The sequence below is a fragment of the Globicephala melas genome, chromosome 7 (genome assembly GCF_963455315.2).
Source record: "Globicephala melas chromosome 7, mGloMel1.2, whole genome shotgun sequence".
Classification (NCBI taxonomy): Eukaryota; Metazoa; Chordata; class Mammalia; order Artiodactyla; family Delphinidae; genus Globicephala; species Globicephala melas.
The window spans coordinates 109,770,435-109,778,319 of NC_083320.1; the positions used below are offsets into that span (position 1 = coordinate 109,770,435).

The 7,885-nt window shown below is 47.1% G+C and overlaps 1 pseudogene; it reads right to left on the bottom strand.

Moving 5' to 3' along the window:
- Positions 1–6,053: 6,053 nt before the first annotated feature.
- Positions 6,054–7,607, bottom strand: LOC115843864 (creatine kinase U-type, mitochondrial pseudogene; annotated as a pseudogene).
- Positions 7,608–7,885: the final 278 nt, after the last annotated feature.

The following is a 7,885-nucleotide window of genomic DNA, read 5'->3' on the forward strand; positions in this document are numbered from 1 at the left end:
AATTTCTTTCCTCAATGGGGAAAAAGACGTGTCCAATGAACCCAAATATCTTTAGTTTTTCTCTAATAAGAAGTCAAAAGTAGGTAAACTGGACTTCCCTGGTGGCACAGTGGTTAAGAATCCACATGCCAATGCAGGGGACATGGGTTCTAGCCCTGGTCTGGGAAGATCCACATGCTGTGGAGCAACTAAGCCCATGGGCCGCAACTACTGAAGCCTGTGCTCCTAGAGCCCATGCTCCACAACATGAGAAGCCACCACAGTGAGAAGCCTGCACACCATGATGAAGAGTAGCCCCTGCTCACAGCAACTAGAGAAAGCCATGTGTTGGGTAACAAAGACCCAACACAACCAAAAATAAATAAATAAATGAATAAATAAATAAGTAAATAAATTTATATTAAAAAATGTACGTAAACTTAGATTTGTTTAGCAATTAATGTCCATTATTTTATTTGGAAATGATCTGGATATTCAGTGAGTTCCCATCATTTAATTTAATTTAGCAGTTTCAAATTACCAAAAACCTGGAGAAACTACTTTTAAGTAGATAGTCCTAAAACGTACTTATTTCTAAAGAGTTCACCTAAAAACTCTTATCTCATTTACATTTCATTTACTTAAAATTTTCATCAAGTTATTTTTCTTGCTGACAAATTTTGTAACAGGAATAAGATCTTGTTTGATTTCTAGTATATCTAGGCATAATCAAAATATTATACTTAATATTGTTGAATCTAAAGACATGTCTGTATTAATTAAACCAACAAACTTAAACTTTTTTTTCTTTTTTTTTGGCTGTGCCACGTGGCATGTGGCATCTTAGTTCCCTGACCAGGGATCAAAGCCATGCCCCCTGCAGTGGAAGCACAGAGTCTTAAACACTGGACCACCAGGGAAGTCCCATTAAACTTGTTTTTATTCATTAAAAATTACTCCTATATAACAACATCCTGAAATTCATTTGGGTTAGCTTCTTTTACATTTCTGAGTTTTTTTTTTTTTTTTTTTTTTGCGGTACGCAGGCCTCTTACTGCTGTGGCCTCTCCCGTTGCGGAGCACAGGCTCCGGACGCACAGGCTCAGCGGCCATGGCTCACAGGCCCAGCCGCTCCGCGGCATGTGGGATCTTCCCGGACCAGGGCACGAACCCGTGTCCTCTGCATCGGCAGGCGGACTCTCAACCACTGTGCCACCAGGGAAACCCTCTGAGTATTTTTATAAGTGCTCAATTTCCTTTAAGTCAATTAAATAGAGTTGTTTTACAAATTAATTTTGACAATACTACACATCTGCAATATACACATATACAGTTACATACAAACACACAAACAGACACAAACAGAGACCCCATAGTTCCCATTCCAAAATTTTAGTCATGAAGCAGGTACAATAATACAAAACCCATGAGTTACAAAAGAAGTTGGATTCAAATTTGGTTTCTGGCAGATGGAACAAATCAAGATCACCTGTTTAGATGGCTAAATCCTTTTTACTAATATTTACGGAGGAGACACTTAAGATTTGTATTTGTCTTTGACAAGTCAAGTTCCAGATTACCTATTTCCCTTTTGTTCTTTCTTCCCATGAGAGTTACCTTCCTGAAATTTGCATTTTAAAAAGATGGCTTATATAAGAGTTCCTGGAGAAGGCCAGGTAGAACATTTATATCTCTAAGGCACAGGTGGAGAAATGCTAGTTTCTCCTATGAGGACTTTGTTTCCTTACTACCAGAATTTTTTTTTTCAATATATGGCCTTGACCCGAAGAGGATCACCTATAGACACAGGTGGTCCCATTTCTAAAGGCAACCTTTTGATAACCTCTTCAGTGTGGAAAGGCAATTCAGACAGAGGATTACTAGAATGAGTACTCAATTAAAGGAAAACAGAGGGGAACAGTAGTTACATCATTCTTATAGTTTTTATGTCTTGGGTATCTTTTATATCATTAATCTTTCATAACGAATCCTTCAGTGAGGCTATTTGGGCATTTTGAAGTCTTTTGGGGCTTATGCATGACAATTAAAATAGGTACAATAGGGACTTCCCTGGTGGCGCAGTGGATAAGACTCCACACTCCCAATGCAGGGGGCCAGGGTTCGATCCCTGTTCAGGGAACTAGATCCCACATGCATGCTGCAACTAAGGAGCTGGTGAGCTGCAACTATGGAACCTGCCTGCCGCAACTAAGACCCGGCACAACCAAATAAATAGTAAAAATTAAAAAAATAAATAAATAAAAAAAATAGGTACAATAGTTTAAGCTGAGAGTTCTCTAAAATTTTAACAACTTACAAGTCTTTCCAATGCAAAGGAACAAAGAAACTAGCCCTACAAATATTTTCTCCTGCTAACCTAATTTTAGAAAAGAGAAAAACTCTTACCACTCTTGTTTCCTGTAGACCCTACAGGCAGGGGTCCAGGAGACTGTCGGACAGAGTAAGACTTTACTTTCTGCCAGCTTTCTCTAACTGTACACTCAAAAATCAGTTTCGGAATGCCAAAAGAGCCTCATCTTGGCCATTTCAGGATGGGATTCCCTTTAATTCCTAATTAAGTAAGCTTGCAAATATCACTGCTTTATGTGTTATATGTAAAGTCAGCTGGCATTCCCATAGGTGGCTGTCTGTCCAGGAGACGTTTGGCCTTTGAGGCACAATTTCCCATTATTAATTTGGTAGTCTAATTCAGATATGAGGTATGATCTGAACACATTTCTGAGGACAGATATGTGCTGCTAAGTCTCCCTCCCCAAGGGGTGACTTTTGGGTCAGTTTGGCTCTTTTACGTGTTTCGGTCTCTCCCTCCAATAGTCTAGAACCACTGTGGCTGCTTGGAGTGCTAGGTTATCAGCCTCTGTTGCACACCCCCATCCGCATCCCGGGAACAGCAGCATTTACTTAATAGCTGTAGTGGTGTTAGGGAAACCACTGACCGAAACCGCCCGCCCTGGCCAGGCCTGTTAGTAACCACTTGCGTGAGTTCTCTTACAACAGGAGGTCCTGGTAAGGAACGTGGAACTAAACAAGCTACCACCAACCACAAGAATTCAGGAAAGGTCAAAAGGAGAGAGGAGACGCCACTCCATATGTCCTACCAACCTCCCAGAATCCTCCTTGCTGGAATCCACTGTGGCTGAGCGATGCGTGCGCCACCAGGAAGGACCCGGAGTCAGACCAAATATGGGCTAAGCAAGGTGATTGGCCAGAGACAACCTGGAAACTAACCCTATTACCGTAAAACCCGAGACTGCGAGCCACGTGGCAGAGCAGTTCTCCCGGGTTCCCTTACCCTGCTGCTCTCTGCCTGGGCACCCCTTCCCAGGAAGGTCTTTTGCTTTGTCTGCACATGTGTCTCCACGGAGAGTCCATTTCTGAGTATTAGACAAGACCCCACTCTTGGGCCCTGGAAGGGGTCCTGCTTCCTGCAACAGTGCGGTTCCCTGTAGGACTACTGCATGTCACAGGATTAATCCTCAGACAGTTCTGCTAAGTCCTCAGTTGCCTGAGAGCCCCGTTTGGCCAGAAGGAGCAGATGTCCCTTTTTCTTTGGAGCTGAATAAGTCAACCTCTCATTTCACTAGCAAACAGTTTGTTCAGACCATATATCAACTTAAAAAAAAAAATTAAGCCAAGTTTAACAAAACCCTAGCCACACATGTTTCCCTGGGCCTCCTGCCCAGATCCCCCTAGGTCCCTGCCTAGGAAACGCACTGGTGCCCCTTAAGACTCCAAGTATTAAGCAAAAACAGTTTGAATAAAAATTTTTAGGATCATCACTTAAAAACAATGAGATCCAGGTATCAGGTGAACTCATCAGAATATCTGGGAGTACTGAGAAGCTGGTGGGGCTTAAAGGGTAGTTTCCAGGTGTCCTTTGGTGGGTATCTCTGATGTCTTGCTGACTACACCATGTGAATGTTGATGAAAAATTAATTAATAGTCAATCTAAGAAGGAAGTAGAAAATTATATTCTAATCAATCTGAAGATTATAACCTGGGAGACAGTCTTTCAGAAAGCTCTAAGGACTGTTCTGCCCATTAGAGGTCAAAGTGAAGCCATGCACCTCAGATTGGCACTCGAACCCACGTGCCGGGACTTGAACCCGGCCAAAACCCACCGTCTTCCAACTGAGATCACACACCTGGTCTCAGGACTTGATGAAGATCAGGTTCTTGATGTCTCATAGCAGCAAGAATTCAGTGAGAGACAAAGTGATAGGTAAGAAGTGGATTTCTTTAGAAACACACTCCACAGACAGAGTGTGGGCCATCTCAGAAGGTAGTAAGAAAGGCACCAGGGTATGGGGTTGTCAGTTTTTATAGGGCTGGGTAATTTCATAGGCTAATGGGTGGGAGGAGTATTCCAGCTATTTCGGGAAGGGGCAGGGATTTCCAGGAACTGGGCCACTGCCCACTTTTTGGCCCTTCTCTTTGGCCATGGAACTGTCATGGCGCCTGTGGGTGTGTCATTTAGCTTGCTGATGTGTTAACAGTGAGTGTAAACTGCGGCTCAAGGTCTAGTGGAAGTTGACTTGGACCTGTTTGGTTCTAATCAGTTTATGTCATGTCGTCAGGCTATGTCATTCCTTTAAAGTTTGTGCCCTGCTCCCTTCCCTCCTGTTTCAGAAGCACAGTTATAAACATTTCTGAGGCAAAGGGTTATACATCAAATGACGTATTGACGGTTTTTACAATCCCGATCTGCATGTACAAATCGAGTTCTGGGTCATCATGACTCCTTGCAGGATTAAGAAGGAATGTTATCTCCTAAGGAGGTCTGGTTACTGCAGATGAACCATATATACTAAAGGGGAGGGAGGAGGTCCAAACAGGCAGAGAAAAATTTTATGTTTAAATTCTTTTTGTCTTGCCATAATATATGAATTTTATTTCATCAGTGTTTGATTGTCTTTTCTCATTCAGGTTGTGGTTTTCTTGGTTCTTGGTGTGACGGATAATTTTTCTATTGTTTCCTGATATTTTGTCTATTATGTTAGGAGACTCTGTGTTCTGTATCGTCTTTTATTTTAGCAGGCAGTCACCCTGTTTGGGTTCAGTTTGCTGTCTACTATTGTCAGTTGTGGCTCCGATGAAACTTCAGAGCCTTTGCACTGCTGCTTTGGTCTGCTCGACTTATCTTGTGCTACTGACTCTCCCTCTGCTTCCTGCTGGTGCTGTCTGGGGTGTGGGAGGAGTTTTCCAAGGCCAGGCTACCCAGGGTTTCTTGGTGGGGAGGGGAGTGATGCCACCACTCTACTGCTGCCCCCTGGATGTCCAGGTGTCTCCGGGGGAGCAGAGTCTTGGGCCCAGGGGGACAAAAGGGCTTCCCAGACCAGACCACTTGCTGTAGCAGGGCCCTTACTTACCCGCCCAGGTGTTTCTGGTCAGGGAAGGACAAAGAGCTTTCTGGACTAGGCTGCCTGTGGTGACCTCTCTTGCTGGCCCTGCCTACCACCCGCCCTAGTGTCTCTCAGTGGAGAAGGGAGTCTCAGGCTCGGAAGGGAAACGAACGCTGCCACTGACACTTATTTCTGATGGTCTCCCACCTGATCAATCTTTTTTTGTTTGTTTGTTTTTTGTTTTTTGCGGTACGCGGGCCTCTCACTCTTGTGGCCTCTCCCGTTGCGGAGCAGAGGCTCCGGATGCGCAGGCTCAGCGGCCACGGCTCACAGGCCCAGCTGCTCCGCGGCATGTGGGATCTTCCCGGACCGGGGCACGAACCCGTGTCCCCTGCATCGGCAGGCGGACTCTCAACCACTGCGCCACCAGGGAAGCCCCCAACTGATCAATCTTGCTGGTGGTGTTGGGCTTATCTAATGGTGTGTGTGTGTGTGTGTGTGAGTGTGTGTGGAGGTGGGGGAAGGGGACCTCTGATGGATCCAGGGGAGGAGTAAGCCCACCTGGGCTGCCTTCCTTTGCTAGGTTGGAGCTTGGGAAATACTGGGCCTGGACCTCCTTCTTCTGTTGGGTCAGGGGATGCAAGACTTCCCGCCACTGTGCTGCTCCTTGATCCTGGAGTCCCAAACCAACTCACCTTCTTTTTTTTTTTTTTTTTGCATAGCCAGTAGTCTTTACTAGGACAGAGGGAGTGAGGGGGGAAAGGGAGGATCCAGAGTAAGGAGAATGGGCCACTGTTAGAATGGCAGAGGTCCTGGGAGTCTTGAGTCATCTGCTGGGGATGGGAGTTAATGCTTGTTGGGGAGAGGCGGAGGGACGCGGATATCCTGGCCTCTCTCCAGACGCCGTTCACAGTCAATCAAATAGTTTACTCCATCGATGACCAGCTGCACCAGCTCCACCTCTGACTTGCCCAGTCGGTCCAAATTAGAGATGTCAATGATGCCGCCTGTGGCAGCTGTGTCCACTCCTCCAGTCCCACGTTTTTGGAGTCTTAGGTTCTCTAGGATCTTTGGGAAGCGGCTATCTTTGCTTAGCAGGGGCAGTTTGACGTGCACTCCCGCCCGAAGTCCAGTGCCTAGGTTAGATGGACAGGTCAAGATGTATCCCAAACGCTCATTCCACATGAACTCCCAGCCACGCTCCTGGATCAGCCGCTCCACCTCTTTGAGGCCTCGGCAGAATCTTTCAAACACTTTCTTCATGTTGCCACCCTTCTCCATGGAGATGACCCGTGTATGATCCTCCTCATTCACCCAGATCAAGAAGCTCTTCTCATTGTTGTGCCAGATTCCACGAGCATCTGGCCAGTCTCGAGCCATTCCTGCTGCGGTCAATAATGGGGACACAGGTTTATCAAACAGGAAGTGGTCATCAATTAGCTGCTGCTGCTCAGCCTCTGTCATCTCACTGAGCCGATAGTAGCGTCCAGCCAGGTCACCCTTCAGGCCACTCAGTGCCTCCACCACAACACGCTCCACCTCTCGTCGCTCTGCCCGGGTGCAGGCTGGAGGCAGGCTGAGACCCCGGATACTTCGGCCGGTTCTGACTCTTGTGGACAATACATACCTCTCATCAAAGTAGCCAGAACGGATCTTGCTGGCATCCAGGTCAGTGGTATGTTTCATCGTCTGGGGGTTATATCCATTGTGTCGCTCTTGGATCACAGGGTCAAACAGCTCAGCAAATACCTCATAGGTCTCCTCATCACCAGCTACCACGCCCACAGTCTTGATGAAGGGGTGGCCAGGGTTGTCCACGCCAGTCTGGATACATTGATCTAGCGTCCAGCCAGTGGGTGTGGTCTTGTCGCAGAGCCGGGCATAGACTGCTGGGGTCAGGTGACTGGCCATGCAGTTGTTGTGCTTTCGGAGGTCTGGGTACTCAGCACTCGGGGGATACAGCCTCCGTCGTTTGCCGGCGGCTCGAACAGGTTCCGAGCGGAGAAGAAACCCAGCGGCTAGAGACCCAGCTCCAGCCAAAGCCAGGAGTCTGAGCCCCGGGCGGGCAGACAGGAGACGAGAGAAGGGACCAGCCATGGCTTGAGGGTCTGGTTACGGAATCCCGGAGTAGGAGCTGGCTCAGGGCAGGAACCGGGAGGGAGGATGCAAACAGGCTGACTGAGAGCCGGAGGTGGGTGCGAGGCTGGAGCCGAAATGGAGGGAGGCTGGAGCGGGAATGGAAGCCGGTGCCGACCAGGCTGCAGGAGAGGCGCGATGAGCTAGCGGCGGTCGGGCGCAGGAGAGCCAACTCACCCTCTTACCTTTCTTTTCTTTAAAGAGATCTCCTTTGGTATTTCGTCTACTACACCATTTCCAGGGTCCACGATGAACTTAGAGGGAACAGAGAAAATGGGTTTGCACCAGAAGTCAGGAGCCAGGATTTTAATCGAGAAGTTTCAGGAAGATCGATTTTTCACCCCAGGATACATCCTCACCTCTTGGAGCTCCAGGTGCCTGAGATATCTCCATTAAATGCCATTACC